This window comes from Schistocerca americana, chromosome 9, assembly GCF_021461395.2.
Source record: "Schistocerca americana isolate TAMUIC-IGC-003095 chromosome 9, iqSchAmer2.1, whole genome shotgun sequence".
Taxonomy (NCBI): Eukaryota; Metazoa; Arthropoda; class Insecta; order Orthoptera; family Acrididae; genus Schistocerca; species Schistocerca americana.
This window is the reverse complement of record NC_060127.1, coordinates 43,261,859-43,282,487: the sequence shown is the minus strand read 5'-3', so window position 1 is coordinate 43,282,487 and position 20,629 is coordinate 43,261,859. Positions and strand designations below refer to the sequence as shown.

The window sequence follows — 20,629 nt, the reverse complement described above, 5'->3', positions numbered from 1 at the left end:
TAAGTATTTTAAAATTTGATTTTCTTGCACTAGGAATTCTAGTTGGAAGCAAGCAATAATAAAGTGCCTTTTCATCACAATTACACAGCTAACGATCAGATTAAGCTTATCCATAACTGATGTTTAAGAACCTGCGACTGTTAATTCAATGTAAATAAATTTATACTTTAGGATCATTTAAATTTTCATTTATCATTACTTGTGTGGAAGTTTAAGAAACTGAAGCAGATTCACTGTCACAACGGTCGTTTGGTGAATTCCATGGAGACATTTCCATCTTGAAAAACAACCACCTGAAGCTATAAATCTTTGTTGCCATGTAAAGCAAAGTGATTTCTTTAAGCTCAAGCTTTAATTAATTGGCCTGAAAAGTGGGACACCTTCACTTTCCTTTATTAGGAGCCACCCATAAAGGCATTCGTCAAGCTCAGTCATTTCCCAGTTTAGTCCTTTTGTGTCCATTCCCACATCACTTTCAACTGATTTATACATTTTCCAAGTTTATTCTCTTCTTTCACCCACTCTTTTTCTTCGGATACACCACACTCCCTCGATAAACTTGCTTCAGTTTCACCATTTAACGCACGAGTGAGCGTTGCAGAAATCCTGAGAATTCTTAACTGGCAAATGTTTGAGACAGACATCAACTATTCTAGGAAAGGCTGCTTATAAATTCCAAGAACCACTATCAAATGAAAAAACTAATATGCTACAGGTCCCCACGTATTGCTCCCAAATGAACTGCAATGACAAGATTAGATGAATTACAGTGCACAAACGTGCATTTAAGCAGACATTCTTGCTGCAACCCATATACAATGTGAGGACTTCTGGCATCGTTTAGGTAGTATGGAAGCAGATGTCAACTACAATGGTTCTTTCTTCTTATCTTTATGACCCTTAAATGTTTCAACACATACATCTCATCTTCTGTGGGTCTCGTTTATTTCTTAACTTGCAATAATTTAAGGTTCAACTGTACAGATTTTCCCAATGAATTTTATGGCTTTGATGGCATCTAACATTTTTGTCACATTGTGTATCCTTTGTTTTAACATCTGCACTACGAGGTTAGAGTGAAGTGACAAAAGAAGAAATGAGAACAGTGTGCCTAATTGAAGCCAACAAAACACACAATATCAAAAAATAATCCTGTCAAAACCCTAAAATACAGAACAGCAGTACAGGTTGCACAACCTAATTTAATGAGGGTTAAGAAACAAATAATGAGAACCATAGAATGTGCTACAAAGGTGTTAAAACATGTTTGGATTGAATCGATGAATACGAGAAAAATTTTGTATTTTAGCACAAGGCGCCAATTTTCTGGAAACGAAGTTTAGTTTGCAAACATGAAAAATAAGACAATGGGAGCTTAAAACCTTAGTAAGTCAACTATATTAATGGTCTAATTTTAAGCTGTCAACTAAAATAATTTTTTTCTAAATGAGGTCAAATTCATTTTCCAGAATGAGACTGTTTCACATACACGTTATTTCACTGGCAATTGCCTAATTTTGCCTTCTTGGGCACTGTTGAACAATATCTCACAGAAATGCTTCTGCAAGTCAATCTGTTGAAATTCACACCCTATTTTTTAAAGCTTGTGGTAATGTCACATATTCCTGATGAATGGAGTTGTTGTTGTTGTGGTCTTCAGTCCTGAGACTGGTTTGATGCAGCTCTCCATGCTACTCTATCCTGTGCAAGCTTCTTCATCTCCCAGTACCTACTGCAACCTACCTCCTTCTGAATCTGCTTAGTGTATTCATCTCTTGGTCTCCCTCTACGATTTTTACCCTCCATGCTGCCCTCCAATACTAAATTGGTGATCCCTTGATGCCTCAGAACATGTCCTGCCAACCGATCCCTTCTTCTGGTCAAGTTGTGCCACAAACTTATCTTCTCCCCAATCCTATTCAATACTTTCACATTAGTTATGTGATCTACCCATCTAATCTTCAGCATTCTTCTGTAGCACCACATTTCGGAAGCTTCTATTCTCTTCTTGTCCAAACTATTTATCGTCCATGTTTCACTTCCATACATGGCTACACTCCATACAAATACTTTCAGAAATGACTTCCTGACACTTAAATCTATACTTGATGTTAACAAATTTCTCTTCTTCAGAAACGCTTTCCCTGCCATTGCCAGTCTACATTTTATATCCTCTCTACTTCGACCATCATCAGTTATTTTGCTCCCCAACTAGCAAAACTCCTTTACTACTTTAATTGTCTCATTTCCTAGTCTAATTCCCTCAGCATCACCCGACTTAATTCGACTACATTCCATTATCTTCGTTTTGTTTTTGTTGATGTTCATCTTATATCCTCCTTTCAAAACACTGTCCATTCTGTTCAACTGCTCTTCCAAGTCCTTTGCTGTCTCTGACAGAATTACAATGTCATTGGTGAACCTCAAAGTTTTTATTTCTTCTCCATGGATTTTAATACCTACTCCGAATTTTTGTTATGTTTCCTTTACTGCTTGCTTAATATACAGATTGAATAACATCGGGGAGAGGCTACAACCCTGTCTTACTCCATTCCCAACCACTGCTTCCCTTTCATGTCCCTCGACTCTTATAACTGCCATCTGGTTTCTGTACAAATTGTAAATAGCCTTTCGCTTCCTGTATTTTACCCCTGCCACCTTTAGAATTTGAAAGAGAGTATTCCAGTCAACATTGTCAAAAGCTTTCTCTAAGTCTACAAATGCTAGAAACGTAGGTTTGCCTTTCCTTAATCTAGCTTCTAAGATAAGGTGTAAGGTCAGTATTGCCTCACGTGTTCCAATGTTTCTACGGAATACAAACTGATCTTCCCCGAGGTTGGCTTCTACTAGTTTTTCCATTCGTCTGTAAAGAATTAGCGTTAGTATTTTGCAGCTGTGGCTTATTAAACTGATTGTTCGGTAATTTTCACATCTGTCAACACCTGCTTTCTTTGGGATTGGAATTATTATATTCTTCTTAAAGTCTGAGGGTATTTCGCCTGTTTCATACATCTTGCTCACCAGATGGTAGAGTTTTGACAGGACTGGCTCTCCCAAGGCCGTCAGTAGTTCCAATGGAATGTTGTCTACTCCGGGGGCCTTGTTTTGACTCAGGTTCAAAAATGGCTCTGAGCACTATGCGACTTAACTTCTGAGGTCATCAGTCGCCTAGAACTAAGAACTAATTAAACCTAACTAACCTACGGACATCACACACATCCATGCCCGAGGCAGGATTCGAACCTGCGACCGTAGCGGTCACGCGGTTCCAGACTGCAGCGCCTTTAACCGCTAGACCACCGCGGCCGGCGATTTTGACTCAGGTCTTTCAGTGCTCTGTCAAACTCTTCACGCAGTATCATATCTCCCATTTCATCTTCATCTACATCCTCTCCCATTTCCATAATATTGTCCTCAAGTACATCGCCCTTGTATAGATCCTCTATATACTCTTTCCACCTTTCTGCTTTCCCTTCTTTGCTTAGAACTGGGTTTCCATCTGAGCTCTTGATGTTCATACAAGTGGTTCTCTTTTCTCCAAAGGTCTCCTTAATTTTCCTGTAGGCAGTATCTATCTTACCCCTAGTGAGACAAGCCTCTACATCCTTACATTTGTCCTCCAGCCATCCCTGCTTACCCACTTTGCACTTCCTCTCGATCTCATTTTTGAGACGTTTGTATTCCTTTTTGCCTGTTTCATTTACTGCAATTTTATATTTTCGCCTTTCATCAATTAAATTCAATTTTTTTTCTGTTGCCCAAGGATTTCTACTAGCCCTCGTCTTTTTACCTACTTGATCCTCTGCTGCCTTTACTACTTCATCCCTCAAAGCTACCCATTCTTCTTCTACTGTATCTCTCTCCCCATTCCTGTCAATTGTTCCCTTATGCTCTCCCTGAAACTCTGTACAACCTCTGGTTCTTTCAGTTTATCCAGGTCCCATCTCCTTAAATTCCCACCTTTTTGCAGTTTCTTCAGTTTTAATCTACAGGGAGAATTTCTGTATCTGGTATGAGTAACTGGCAAACCATTTCTTCAAACACTGATTCTATACAGTAACAGAGAACCTAGAGAAAAAAACTGCAGCACAAATTAAGATTGTACTTTTAAAAATTACAAATTAATAAAATACTGTATAACATTACTTCTTGGTGGAAACTTGTGTGAGTAAAAGTTCAAGTAATGTGTATAGTCTTGTAGGGATACTTTAATATTCCTTGCACACTGAGCAGATCTAGATTCAAGGGATGAATAAACAAATATCTGACCTACTGTAATGTGATCTTCATGCTGGTGCAACGACTAAATTGATAAGTGTGTTGAATGAACATTACATAAGTGATTATATGATACTTAAGCACCTTATAGGAATATGGCACGCCATTATATTTTGCATTTATTTTGATGTTTCCACACTGTTTTGTAGACTGCAAACTGTTGAGAAGGTTTTTTTTTCTGTTGTGCCATCTGATAATGCTCAAGGGCAGGAAATTAGCTAACTGCCAATTAAATGAAGTGTTTATTAAATAAGTACTGACAGTCCTGCACAGGAAAATTACTTTTTCATAAAATGTGCACTTTGGCTAGCAGGCAACAGAACATTTAAAAATGTCGATAAATAATTTAGGAGTAAAGGGGACCACTCACAATAAAAAACTGCAATGTAATAATCCTGACATTGTGAGTCCGTGTCTCCATCCGGCACAATGTAGGACCGGAGAGAGAGAGAGGGGGAGAGAGGGAGAGAGAGAATTCGTGCACACACTTTGTATCGTAGCTCGTTAAAGGATTTATCCCAAAAGCTAGAAAGTCCTCTCTCTCTCTCTCTCTCTCTCTCTCTCTCTCTCTCTCTCTCTCTCTCTCTTCGTGTGTGGCTTTTGACGACAACACTTCTGCTATTTGGGGTGCTGTCGCTTCTACTTCTGAATTACTTAGTTTATGGCAGAACAATCCTTATTAAGCTCACTGGACAAAAAATTAAAATGTCACCTCAGCGTGCATGCACAGATGAATTATTAAGCCTCTACAGATAGTGCAACAATTGAATCGTGTGCTCAACCACGCACTCTGCCTCTACGCGGCATAAGGAAGTAGTGATCAGTGAGCCACTTGTGTTTCAAATGGACACTGTACATAAACATGGGTAAATGTAAGGACATGGCAGAGTGGCAAAAGGGATTCAACATGTCTACAAGCACTGGTGTAACTCACGTTACCACAAAAAAAGTCAGAATTTTGCACAAAAAGAGATCCCGAGATGAATCACAGATGCATTTCACGGCTTGTGAATCACAATAACTTCCAAACCTGAAAGGAATTACTACAAGCAGTGAATGAAGATCAATTCCAACTTGTTAGCGAGGGAACATTACACGGGAACTGCAGACAATTAACATTTGGAGGCCTTCACCATGCAGGAAGCCATTGCTCACACAGGTGAATAAAGCTTTGTGCCTTCAGTGGGTTAGAAATCATCAAACATGATCAGTAACTGACTGGTGGAACATAATGAGGTCTGACAAATCACATTTCAAAAGACGCGTGTCACTGAGTGCACTGAAGGCCAAATGATGCATTTCATCCTGAGTGCCACGTCAGATGGAAGCCCCAAGTGGGTCTGTAATATTTTAAGGATACTTTTCTAATCACCGAGGTGATCACGAACATGGACCAGCACGCATTGGAACAGCACACATTGGAACAGCAGGTGAAACGCTGACATCAGCATCCCAGCAATTTGATGGAATTGCATGATCAAATCCAGAACGAAAGGCTTAAACCTGGACATGACAAGCCTGCGTAACCTTGTTGACTCACTTCCCTAACTGAATCCAGGCAATTACCAAGTCCAGGGGTGGAATTACACAGTATTAAATGACGCCTGTAATGATTCTACAGGTGACTAACTTTCTGTCTGGTGAGCTTACATTTATGTCAATCAATAAGGTAATCTTAAACTAAATTCAGGGTGTATACGTGAACAAAGAAAAAAAATTCCCGGATTTTCCGGTTAAAAATACATATTCTCCCGGATGAAAACACAATTTTTCCGTGTTATTAAGTGACAGTATATATTCCCTCGGAACTGTAAAACTTATCAATCCTTTTAATGGTTATGTTTTTATACACGGGCGAAGAATTTCCCGGCACTTTAGAAAACGAAACTCAGGGAAGAAAACCCCTGGGACTGTACAACTGGTCCTTACTAGTGTAGCGATCTGTCCAAAGATTTTCTGACAAAATTTCATTTACTTGGATACACAGAGAAGACAATGCATAATCTTTCTTACCTGTTATTCCTGTTAATGGTTTATTTCCACTCTGAATCTATGGATTTCCCTAGTAATTATAACAATGCTGATCATTTGCAAACCCAATAAACAACATAATCAGACAGGGATTGGCGTTCACTCGTTCGGCTTTACTCCGCGCAGCTCATATAGCCCGGTCCCCTTTTGCCTGCAGAAAAGTCTATTTCTAGATGCGACGAGGATTACCCTGATAGACATCATGTACACTATGCATGCATTCAAAAATCAACTTCTGATTCATTCAGAAATCAACATACAGAGTGTGTTCAAAAACCAACAAGGACGCATTTCAAAATCATATGAATAATCAGTTATTCAATTTCTACAGATTCTACCACCCCATCAGCACAGATTCTACTACCCCATCAGCCACATCACTTTGAGACACTGTACAATCCTCTACATAATCCAGTACTTTTCTGGGAGAAGAGGAATTGGTGGAAGTCTGATGACTTTGGGCTAGTATGGATTGTTGCCACTTGCTGCCAACCTCATAGGAAACAATGCGGTGCACCGCAGCACTGTAGTAGACATTGTGAACGCAATGTTGAATCCAGTGTCCTGCTTGCTCAAGCTTACAAGTTACACAAGATTCATATAAAATAGAGGGAAACATTCCACGTGGGAAAAATATATCTAAAAACACAGATGATGTGACTTACCGAACGAAAGTGCTGGCAGGTCGATAGACACACAAACAAACAAAAACATAAACATGAAATTCAAGCTTTCGCAACAAACTGTTGCCTCATCAGGAAAGAGGGAAGGAGAGGGAAAGACGAAAGGAAGTGGGTTTTGAGGGAGAGGGTAAGGAGTCATTCCAATCCCGGGAGCGGAAAGACTTACCTTAGGAGGAACAAAGGACGGGTATACACTCGCGCGCACACACACACACACACACATCCATCCACACATATACAGACTCAAGCAGACATATTTAAATATATTGGTCTTTAAATATGTCTGCTTGTGTCTGTATATGTGTGGATGGATATGTGTGTGTGTGCGCGCGGGTGTATACCCGTCCTTTGTTCCCCCTAAGGTAAGTCTTTCCGCTCCCGGGATTGGAATGACTCCTTACCCTCTCCCTTAAAACTCATATCCTTTCGTCTTTCCCTCTCCTTCCCTCTTTCCTGATGAGGCAACAGTTTGTTGCAAAAGCTTGAATTTTGTGTGTATGTTTGTGTTTGTTTGTGTGTCTATCGACCTGCCAGCACTTTCGTTTGATAAGTCACATCATCTTTGCTTTTAGACATACCATATTAAGAGAAAGTGAATAGTACTGTATCCAATTGCTGTATCACACCAATCGTGTAAATCAATCACAGATAATGTCAATTCATAAAACCATACTTTCTAGACACTGGTATTGCAAATTACTATGTATTGGGTAACATTACCTATTGTAAAAATGTAATGTATTTTATAAATAATTATGTACATCCCACATTAGTTGTTATGTGTATATACTGTCCAGATTGTAAGAATAATGCAGCTTGGGGCACCACGTCACGGATTGCGTGGCCCCTTCCACCGGAGGTTTGAGTCCTCCCTCAGGCACGGGTGTGTGTGCTGTTCTTAGCATAAGTTAGTTTAAGTAGTATGTACGTCTAGGGACCGATGACATCAGCAGTTTTGTCCATTAGGAATTCATAGACCTTTAAGCATTTTGTAAGAATAATCATACGTCATATGTTACAAGAACACAACTGTACAAAAGGTAATTTATGAGACCCCTAAAATCAGTCATTACAAGCTAGCAAACTGCTCCTCCCTTACAGCATTCTGGTTGTTCACAACAGAGCCCCTCCCACTACTACCACTGACGCCTCCCCTACTGTACTGTCTGCACACGTTCCAACCAACTTATTTTGTGCACCAGTAAGTTTCTCAAAATGGTTTAATTCTTTGATATAAAGGACAGTCACTCATAATAATAAATTAGTTACCTGACTCCTGAAAAATTTCTTCTAATCCTGATGAAAAGAATATGGGGATCAATATTTTGGTGATATCAGGGACAAGGTTCCATTTTGGCCACTACCATACTTTGATGTAATTAGTGAATTTTTAAGCTTCTTTTGAATGCCAGCCAATCTTACAACAGCTTATTATAAACAATATGAAAAGTGCCTCTGAATTAGATATGGAAGCATTTCTTTGCTTGGAATCATAATTTTGTGGGAAGGTCTGTGTTGAAGAATTTGAGTTTCGTAGAGTCTTTCTTTAAACAACCCATACTCAGTTTTTCACGTTCTACATATTTAAATGAAACACCAGAAGACTTGTAATGAGTTGTGAAGCAAGGGTAAGTATCCTAGTTCCATTTGTTACAAGTTAAATATGGCAACAAACCAAAAACATACCATTAAACTGCTATGGCCATGAACACATCCACATTCAGTCTTGGTTTCTTGTTATGAGTACACTCGTGGTCTTAAGTAAAGACATATTTGTGTCCTGCTTCGGCCAAGTTTAAAAATTTATGCAAAACATCTATAACACAGATTTGGTTTGTTTATGTAAAATATTTCTGGTATATCAAAATAAACATAACTAATAGTCTTGCCTGAGCATCTCATCCTTGTAACACAGTAAAATGTGCAATACAAATTATGAAAATATAATAATTTAATGCAAAATTATGGAAATGACAGTTGCTGCTCACCGTACAGCGGACATGTTGGGTTTCAGATAGGCACAGCAAAAAGAGTCACAAATGAAGTTTTCGGCCAGTAAGGCCTTCATCAAAAACAGACACCCCCCCCCCCCCCCCCCCCACACACACACACACACACACACACACACACACAACTGCACTGTGGCTTCAGTTGCCTGAGACTGCAGTAGTCTCTCTCTCTCTCTCTCTCTCTCTCTCTCTCTGTGTGTGTGTGTGTGTGTGTGTGTGTGTGTGTGTGTGTGTGTGTGTGTGTGACAAAGGCCTTACTGGCGCGACTCAGCATCTCCACTTTATGGTAGCAACTTTCCTTTTCATAATACTGTTACATTAAATTTATTATACTATGCAGTGGCCAAAAGCTGGGAAATGACTGGCTATAGATATTCAAATGTGGCCAAAAGTAATATACATACCTTGAAACAACAGATATTATTTTTTGAAGAAATTTGTAAACTTTTTTCCTATAACAAACCTTAAATTGTCCTTAAGATGGTCATAACTGGTGTCTCAACTCTATTGTGTGACTTTACATGTGTCACTGAAAATGGTTCTGAACGGTTGCCTGCTATGTGGTGAGACATACAATATGCTTTGTGTTGGCAATGAAAACCTAAGTATAATAAATTTAACAATGTGTGATAAAGGCTAATCTCGTAACATAGAATATCTATCATTGTGTAATTTAGTCAATTTGATGTGACAGAGAAAAGCAGATTTGTGTCAACAGCTAGTTTGAAGTAGCCAGGGAGAGAATATTAGGCAGAGTGTAGGTTTACTACTGATGAACTATAGCTAATGACTCGCATACAAATATTACTATACCCAATCAAGATGTAACCTCAATTTAGTTGCAGTTGCACAGGGATTTTAGGGGGCAAGAGCAGAAAGTGTGATGGCTACATTACAAACTATGCTCTCATGTAACAATTAGCCTCTAGTTTGAACATCACTAGGTGGCATAATCTATATCACTTCAGGCAGGCTGGGAAAAAATCTTACCTTCATAGTCTCGGGTGTTATTGAATTTAGCGTTATGTTAAAATGAAGGACTAAGTAAGGAACAAACATTTTTTTGTTTTCTCCAAAAAATTTCTGCTTCGAGAAACAGCCCTCCAAAGATGACACTGCACATACCATTTTGAAGATGCGAATATTGGGGAAAATTTTAAAATGCTGTATCTTTGGAACAGTTCTAAATATTTTGTTGGTTTTTGTTTATTTGAAAGTTAATTGCTTTGTGATTACAAAGAAATCCTCCATTTGAGCTTATCTGCTAAAGTTCTTTTATTATAGCATTCTGAATTTTTTATAATTTATGATTTTTTTTAAAATGACAAACCATAAAATTTTGATTTTTTTTTCCTGTTGATCAGTACCATATAGTTATACATTCCCTGAGAACAACAGCTTCCGCTTTGCGGTTGAACAGGTTTTATAAACGATTGAAATTTTTGCCATACATAAAACATGTTTTATCATCACATAACACTCTCATAAAAATAAAGACCAAGCCTTACTTAACATAATTTTAGTTTTGAAAGATGAGTAACAGACTCATTTTTCAAGCATTTTAAATGGTTCCAAAATGTATGTAAAAAGTCGAAGGACTTAATGCTTTCAATTTATACAACTTCTGTGCACTCTGTTTTATACTGAAAATAGCCAGTCAATGAACTAAAAGTGTGTTCTACTGCTTAAGTATCTTCCTTTGATATAGAGTGATGCCTTCCAGTTGAACCAAGAGGAACTGGAGCACTTACAATCTTCAAAACAGTTTGAACAGGAAGTGAGCACTAATGGTGGTATTGTCTTTCAGCTGTAAACCTACCGTATTTACTCGAGTCTAAGCCGCACTTTTTTCCGGTTCTTGTAATCCAAAAAACCGCCTGCAGCTTAGAATCGAGTGTAAAGCAAGCAGAAATTGTTGGTACGTGCCGCCACAACAAACTTTTGCCGTCGAATATATGTAGCACTACACAGGCATGCTTTGCAGGCACAAAGATAAAAACTGGCACCAAAACATCTGTGTCAGTAAATAAATTAGAAGAAAAGGTAGAAGAATGTAAACATTATGCCATGTATTCTTTCGTGTTCGCTGCTATCTCATTTAAATCTTGTCTGCCTAATAAACTACAAAACTACAGTGAGACAACAGCAAACGCGGAAGAATATACATATCATGTCACGTTTATATTCATATTATTCATATGATGAATAGTGATACAGTCAGAATTGAAGCACGGCAACTGACTAGATTTTTAAATCTAAGATGACTAATTTCTGTGCAGAATGTAATGCACTAAAAAGGCATCTGCAAAGATTTTCAAACGGAGAAAAATTTTCGCTTAACTCTCATTCAGAACATCTACCATGTGTAGTTTATTATTTGGCTCTTGTTGATCATTTTCAAAGAAAGCAGCAGTGTAAGTAACAACAAATAGCAGTCTCTTGCCATTGTTTTGCTTATGAGACAATTCTCTCCTTTTTTTTAAAAAATTGTAAGATGCGGTAGCATGCACAAAAACAAGTCATGCCGTGAGTGGCGACAGGTAATAAACACTCATTATCAGAATTCTACAAACAATGCATGACACAGTACAATAATGCATTTTGAGCTTAGAGTGACGTAAACACCTATAATAAAGAGAACGTCACTTATCAGATCAAAGCAAAACAAGCAATTGATTCAAACCAGATGAAGCACATGAAAAAGGAAGGGTACCCATATAAATACAGATGGAGTGCCTGACACATAGCAATGACTACTTGGTAAAGCTTAACTGTTAAGCTAACAACTCTAACCAAACTACTGTAGCTGTATCTACAACCATTAGACCTAAATTGTGTCTCGTGTTATAATGGACCAGCTTTGTTTCGATTTGGAGGTGTGGTCTAAAACTTTTCTCTCCCCTTGAATTTCGAGTCTCAAATTTCAGGTGTGGCTTAGATAAGGGAAAATTTTTTTTTCCTTTATTTCGGGTATCATTTTTCGGGTGCGGCTTAGATTCGAGTAAATGCGGTATATCCTGCAGCTGGTCCATGTGATAGCATTAAGTTCACTACAGTTTTGTTTAACTCATAACTGGGGTCTATAATCTCTGCAATCCACCAGTAACAGTCATACACACATGCCACAAATATCCCCCTTCTCAGGTTATGAATCTGAATATCATCCTGCTGTTTCTGACATGTTGGCCGAACAAACACAGTTTCTTCTTTCTTGCTCTTTAAAGTGTGTGCAATTTGAGTTTGCCCATCACTTTGAATCCAAAAATGTGTCTTCCGAATTTCTTTCGCAGTAAGGACCATTCTTTTTCTGCTCACGGAATTCATCGATTTTCTCTTTGGACAAAAGAATGAGGGCTGTGGTTGTGTAAGATTTCACGACTCTTGTAAAATCTTCAGCATTCTGAATTGCAGCTGTATTTGGTCTGGAAATATTGTTTTGTACCTGGTGCTTCAGCAGGCAACCTACACCATCACAAGGCCCCTTCACGTGACCAGTAGTACTATGTACCCAGTCAATTGATACAAGCGACTTGCTCAATTCAAACAGCTGGTAATGACTAGGAGCACCATCAGATATAATGGTGATCTTCCCTGCCCCTGTTTGCAATTGAAGAATTTTGCACATTGCTAGCAAAGCATGTGTTGAGCCGTGTCGTGCATCATCACTTATAACTGTAACACTTGTGGTCTTGTTTTGAAAATATGTCACTCCTGTAAAAATTGAAACCTGGTCATTATTCTAATGATACCCTTATATTTCTCAATGAAGAATGACAGACTGGTTCTGAGAAAAATAACAGTGAATGCAACTTCTTCAGATTCTTGTGTGTTACAGCTTTCACTGACCATTTACCATATTCAATGAAACTGTCAAAGGCAACAGTTTTCTTAATTAGTTTATTTTCCTCCCAACCTGCATATGTAATTTCTGCAGAGTTACCCGCTATGTCTTCCAGGCCAAAGGTCTGTAAAGACAGTCCTCCCATTCTAGGGCAGTCACCACATTCCTGAAACAAACAAGTCTCTCACTTTATGTAACAGGCTACTAATGACTTCACATGCCCAACAAAAGTATCACGTCATGTGCTCCGCTAACTTCTTCACAGTTACCACACAAAGTTCAAAATTTGCGCAGTACACATATAAACAGACATCGCTGCAGGGGGGGGTGGAGGGGGGGGGGGGGAGGAGCTACTCACTTAGGTCATAGTGCATAGAACTTTTATCTTCCAATATGTGAAGTTGTATTATTGCTCTTATAAACTGCAAAAGGTTTCTTTAATACTGCAAGTCATGTACCTCTTTACGTTCGCAACTTTTTTACCTTCAATGGTTTTTGTTGGCACTCTGACAAAAAGTCCCATTTATCTTCCAGATAAAATGACTGCACTATTTGAACTTGAGCTGCTGCTACAGGATGACAATAATAGGGATCTGGTCTTCCACAGACTCCTTTTACAGACCTCACATTTTTCCACAGCTGAATTGATGTTTGTGAAAAATTCCTGGCAAGAAGTGCAAGAGTGCCTTGGTTCATTTTCTTCTGAAGATGAAATTTCTACTTTGAAGAGTGTGATCAGTTTTGCTGTATCATACTCATCAATAGTTTTAGCAATTTCTCTGTGCTTTCTTTTTCAGCATAGACCAGATGACCGTGGTTTCTTAACAGGTCTAACACCAACCTCTGTAGTTGACTGATTCAGGGTATTTAATTCTCTCTCTATTGATGTCTGTATCATCTGCACAATGGGAGGCTTCACTTTGTTCAGATGCTATCATTGTTATTCTGTCAAGGAGTCAATCCACATGAAGTGGTCCCGTGATGGTCACTTGACCATTTTTAAATATTTTGATTTTTTTATATGTGATTGCCCTATACTTGAGAAGTTCAAAACAGTTTTTTTTAAAATAATTTTTAAAATAATTTATCTTGCACCTTTACTGGATGGCGGTTATTTTTATTTGTATGCGAGACGATTTTTCAGTCTGGAGACGTAACAAAAATCTCGGCACTGGGCTAAGTTACAACACTTCAATTGACATGATTGTCTTTAGAAAAGTGCCCTCTACAACATTGTCTATTACACAAAATACCCTAAATTCAAAAATAACCAGTCACAGTGACCTCCAAAGTTTGTTATCCAAATTTTCAAAAATCGACTTTTTAGGCCCAAAAATCACGAACAAGGAGTGATTTATGAGGGTCTATTTCTTTCTATAGTTAGATATCATACACTACTAGCCTCATATAGTGCAAGAACACTTACATATGTTTCCTTAATTTATTAATTTTGGAAATTTGAGACTACAACTGATCTTATGGCTGTTGCCTAGTCATGTGTGATATTGGTGGGATATGATCAATTATTATTGAAGTAAGGTACTGAATTATATACAAGAAGTGGAAACATCACCAAAATTAACATTTGTATTATTCTGATATACTTAAATATTTTCAATTTACATCCTTCGAGATGCAACTGTCCCTAAGCCTGGTGGTTAATGTTCAGAACACTTATTTCTTCAGACAGCTTCTGTGATATTCTATAAGACCTCCCAGTTGCTGTGGTAAGTTCAAGCACTGAAAGTTTCCTTAAAACATTTTTCATTGGCATCCAAACTTTGTCACTAGTAGATTTCTTGAATGATGATCTTGGGCCAGCAGGTTGGTAAAAATGCACAAAAACATCGTTGTTTTCCAAACTTATTCTTTCAACCTCTGCAAGCCACCACTGTCCATCACACACACACATCAATTAGAGGGTAATCACATATAAAAAATTAAAATATTTAAAAATGGTCAAGCAACAAACTTAATTTTTATTGGACCACTTCATTTGGACTGACCCAAAGACATTTAGAACACGGAAGGTCGTCAATGGAAACATCTTCACTTTGAAACAGTCTTCAAATGAGAACACTTATTCCCAACCTGAACAAAGTCTGTTTTGTCTTATACATCACTCTTTTATCGATATGCAAATAGTCAGCACACTTCACTCTCCTGTGGCCCAGTTAAAAGGCATTTCAAACAGTCCTTTTCACAAAACACACTGCAACTGTGTCACCTGGCAAATTCCTCACGAAAACACAGAACTTACGGGATGGTCTCAGATTTCTTAGAAGCCTCTTCAGTAAAAAAATTACCACTGAACAACTACAATAGAAACCTGCAATGAACAACCACGACAAAGAGATTTCAACAAAGTGTAAGAGATATCTGCAACAATGAAAGTGATAAGAAATAACTGCAACAAAGACAATAGAAATAAAGGGATTACAAAAGTGTCCGATTCCACCCGTCTGGTTTGACCCATGACGTCACCAGTATGGCGGAAACAACCATTCTCAACATGGCGCCTATGACGTCATTATATAAACATAACAAACACAAAAGTACATATAAAGCCAACAAACACATCTCCCTCCGAAGATATTATCAACGAAGACATGAAAACACCACAAAATTCCACTACACCTACAATATCAACAGGACACTTCACTTACTTTCACCTACATAACGCAACCACAATTGCTGATACCACAAAATAAAAGCCAACTACTTCAAAAATTATAATCACACCGCAACTAAAACGAAAATTTGAATCAGACACTTCTCTTGACCTATATAGGTCAACAACAGCTCACGATATCAACACATAGCTACGATGACACTTTGGAATCTAACACTTCCCTTGACCTATATAGCTCAAATACAAATGACGATACCAAAAAAATTGAGATTGAGTACTTCCACTAAGACGCATAAATCAACCAAAAGTGCCGATACCAAAACAACCACTAACACATGCAGTAAATAACACCAACCTAACAACACATAGAAACCCCACCGAACGTGTCACACACACACACACACACACACACACACACACACACGAACCCCCCACAAAAAAATAAATAAGTAAATAAACAAATAAATAAATAAAAAATAAAAATAAAAAAATAAAAAATCTCTCCAACAGTCCCTGGTCCGAGGCGCCCAAACTCTTGCCAACTGCATATTCTACTCGTATATGCCGTATTTCACTATCTCCGCCATAAGCCAGAAAGTTGCAGAAACTTTCTGACAGACAACATGTCATCCCCTATTTCAGCCCACAGACGTGCACTAGGAAACTTAGCAGTCATATCCATACCTAACAAAAGAAGCCACAAATTGAATTAAACAACTTACCGCACGACAAACAGCAAACAATAACATCAAATGACATCTCAATAGCATAAATTTAATTCTTAACTCACTGCAACCAATTTCCATTCTTCTCTAACAATCACGACCGATAAATGGACACTTCAAGCACTGATACCAAAATGAACCCAGTACACCACACGATGCAGACCATACACAGACCACCAGAGGACGCCACCAACTGGAACAAGACAATATATCTACAAACACAACGCACTCAAACTAAACTCTGTGCCGTCATGACGTCACGCACACCCCAACACTCTTATGTCCGGGTCAAAGCCGACAATGGGATCGGATGCCTCTCTTGATCCGAAATCGAATATTGTAACGAAGAAATTAGTAAGAAACAACTTAAGTGAAGACATACATTACCATTAAAAGTTAAACAAAATGATTTTTTAAAAATAAAACCTGTCAACTTAAAAGTGGCAGCTCTCCTTTACACAGAATATAGTACTACATGGTACTAATCAACAGAAAAAGAAAAATCTAACTTTACTGGATAGGCATTTTTGGAAAAAAAAAAAAGGTTCTGTAAATTATAAAAAAATTAAAAGGTGCAGTAAAAGAACTGACATATGTCCAAATGGAGGATACCATTGTAATCACGAAGCAATTATATTTCAAATAAAAAAAAATTAAATAAAAAATTAAAAAAAACCTCTAGCAAAAGATCTATAGCTGCTAGAGATACAGCATTTTAAATTTTTTTTTTTCCGAAATTCGCATCTTCAAAATGGTGTTCGCAGCATCATCTTTGGTAGCCTGTATCTCTGGGCAGGAATTTTTTGGAGAAAACAAAAAAATACGTTTCTTACTTACTAGAGAATTTTAACATATGCTAAATTCAGTAACATCCAAGACTATGAAAGTAACCCCCTGCCTGAAGTGATACAGATTACGCCAGGTATTCTAAAGAAAGATACAGTTAGAAACACATGCACATCTTGCCCATTTTCTCACGTCACAATGACTACGCAAAACTTCATCGTATAAGCTTCGTGAAAGCTTTGTGCAGTTGAATGAAGTGTTCTTGCTGTTAATGGCCCTAGCCTTAATCACCAAATGATTATCTGGAGGATACCTGGAAGAACGATTTCAGTTAATATATCAATGTCTAGGGCAGCAGAGAGTGAGCATAAACTCCAACTGAACTACATTGATGCCAAACAATACATTCCTATATTCATCTGAAAAATTTCCATTAAGAATGCTGGATGCGGATGTGATACCCATAACCTAACAACTTCACTACAGTCCCATGCTGGCATCTCGTATTAAACTACAGTACTGTGTGTGTGTGTGTGTGTGTGTGTGTGTGTGTGTGTGTGTGTGTGTGTGTGTGTGTGTGTGTGCCATTCTGAACCTTCCTGGGAGATTCTAAGTAAATGCTGGACTCCATCTCAAAAAGTTTTTTTCTGTTGCTATACAGCTATTTTATCCTTGAAAACACATTTATGTTCATAGTTTTCACTTCGCAGCCTATGACAGTGTTCGTATATGAACTTGGTATACCGACAAAAGTGTTGCAGTGTTACAAATCTTAAGTTAGGAAATTTCTACTCCCTGCCTTATTAAGATTTAGCTTGTGAAAAAATTTCTGGCTTTAAAAAGTCCATTTTAATCAATGCTCCACATGTTTTCAAACATGTTGTACCTGAAACTTTCGCAATGTTTAGCTTACCTTCAATGTGATGACAACCTTATCAGATAATGTAAAACTGGAAACAGCACAACAAGTTTAATCTTCATACACTATGCCCACTGCCCATTATACTAATGCATCACTTCAGAATGGCAGGGCTTCTGATGTCTTGAAGTGTTTAACAACCAGATGAAAACCTGGGAAGTACAAAAGACAGTCTGATTACTGTATTCTCTGTCCAAAATATCTATCACACGAAAACAGTTGCTACTGTGTGGATGGAAAAATGTTCATCAACATAAGAAAATGTAGACAATCCTAGAGCAAAGAAAAAAATCTATCACAAAACACACTAGCATATCAAATTTTGGCTTCAAAGTGAGTTTCATAAGAAGTATTACAGTACATGACACTATCAACACGTAATGTTCATTGTTTTCAACATGCTGGGGGTTGAAATTCACTACAACCTCAAACACTGGGCTAGATAAATAAATATGAACCATGATGGTTTACTCTGGACAAGTAGCCTACTTAATAAAAATGAAGTTAACATTTCTGACTGGGAAACAAATTTCAAACTTGCAAATGTACTGCTTGTGTAAGTAGATAGAAATGATTCAGAATGATTGTGATCCCTGGTGACGTTCGAGCATACTGTTACATGAACTGGACATAACACTTCCGATTTCAGTCAAAAATTCCACTGTCCCATTTATTTATATTTTCACGTTCATCTGAAACATAGACTGCGATAAAAATGAAAACCAACTGTCACACACATTCCCCCACCATTACACAACCAATAAAAAAAGTAAACTGTACACGATAAATGCCTAAGCTGCGTATATCCCGGCCAAATATTGTAGCCTTCAATGTCAGTCGTTGCTCTGTTTTAATTCTTACTTTCTGTCATTACCAACACAACCTTGCCCAATTTACTGACGACCAAGAACTGCCCCATGCAGTTAATATTCATTGGGCTATCATTCACTATATCGGCAATTATTTACCCGACGACAGATCTAATATACACAGCCCACAGTTGCACTCAAAAGTCAAAAGAACTTTCCACCTGTTATTACACTGTCAAAATTCGATGACAATTCTTTCTTTACAAACAATTTTACTTATTATAAATATACGATAGAAGTACCCTTGTATATTGTCACACATTTTTAAAACATTTTTATACAGAAATATGTGGCAAAAATATTTTTACATTGTAATATGTATCTAAATACCGAACAGAAACTTAGGAGAAGCTATATCTCTCACGTATAAACAACGAACCTTAACAGAATTTTCGTTGTTTGGATCACAGTAGCACACAACAGAGCAATGTTTGGCCGGAAATAGTCGTAAGCTGAGAAAGAAAAACACCGGTACCAATAACTGGTTGCCTCTTTAATTAGCATCTGCTTCTAGTAATTAAAATAATACTCTCAGTGGCGCATGTCGACGTCTAAAAATCTCGCAAAACATGATCGCAAAAACAAATCAGATTTAAATTATTATACTTCTTTCAATAACAGTGTACCCAGTTGTCACAGTATCGTAATTGCAAACATCAAATCACACAGTGATTGATAATGCTCACGATACATATGTGCGTGCACAAGTCAACAAGACAAACACGATGAAAACGTTACATTCCCTGTATCAAAACATAAAACCACACCTCCAGTATGCACTACAATCCGCTTTTACGCCGGGCACTGGGCAGCAAAACAACCACCTAACAACTTGCCGCTAGATGCCACTAGCACGCACAAGCTGTGATCGTTATCCGAATATTGACATTAACACACTCCCGCCTTCGATACCTGCACCAGTATACTTCCGTTTCTACGTTCTTCTCTAAATATTGTTTAAATGTTTAGTCGTAACACAGCGAAACAAGATATCGTTGCAATACATACAATACATGAATGTGGCTAATCAATTCGAGGATTTCAGTATATAGTGCAAGTCATAGACTACACGACTGTACACACGAACAGACGTACCGGTACGTAAACACAATTGTACACTACTACGATTGACGGGATGGTGGCGTATTGTTGCATAAATAAATTATAACGAATATCGTTTCAGTCAGGTTCCTCCAAAGTATCAAACCAAATGCTACTTCTGGCAATCCCCTTTCTGAGTTGGGACGTTGCCGACCGCAACCACACCGAACTTGATTGCATCTGTGTTCATCAGTCGCCAAACTTTTTAGCTCAAGAGCCAATACTGACATCATAATTAATTGGAAACCTTATTAAATTAGTATGTTACGAGCTCTATATAGGCTAGTTACAGTAAGAGTAAGTTTACCCCGACCTCAAAAGTCGTTAAGTGGATGCCATTCGGAACACTTCGTGGTGACTGTTCTGCTTCTGATTGTTGTCGCTCTCACCCATCTCATTGGCTGTGACAATGTAGCTATCTAAGTGTTGTCAGTATAAGCAGATAATTAATTGTTAATAACAGTAATTGTACGTATGTTTAAATGAATTACGCAATATGAGACACGATCACAAAGTTAACTACCGGTATGTGTTTTGAATGTAATTTTTCTTTTACTCTTTGCGTTGTATTCATAGAGTAGAAATATCTCTGGAGTGAGCATTCAGAAGCGCAGAATTAATTTTGTGTTGTCAACATACGTTGCCACAATGGTCACGTGATCTCGGGACGCCGTAGATTTGTCCGACATTTGTCCTATAAATTTTGAATGTTGTCATATCGCTAGTAAAGACAGATTCCCTTCGTAAGTGCTGTG

At 37.9% G+C, this 20,629-nt stretch overlaps 1 protein-coding gene across 9 annotated transcripts in view; it reads right to left on the bottom strand.

Annotated features, from left to right (window-relative positions):
• Positions 1 to 19,887, bottom strand: part of LOC124551035 (speckle-type POZ protein-like) — a 115,122-nt gene extending 95,235 nt beyond the window's left edge. For 3 of the 9 annotated variants that reach the window (XM_047125896.1, XM_047125898.1, XM_047125897.1), the window contains exons 1-2: positions 19,153 to 19,388; positions 17,899 to 18,056 (exon numbers count right to left, since the gene is read on the bottom strand). The gene's annotated coding sequence lies outside the window, so the exon portion shown is untranslated. The other 6 variants (XM_047125891.1, XM_047125892.1, XM_047125895.1 and 3 more) reach the window with 6 other exon arrangements.
• Positions 19,888 to 20,629: the final 742 nt, after the last annotated feature.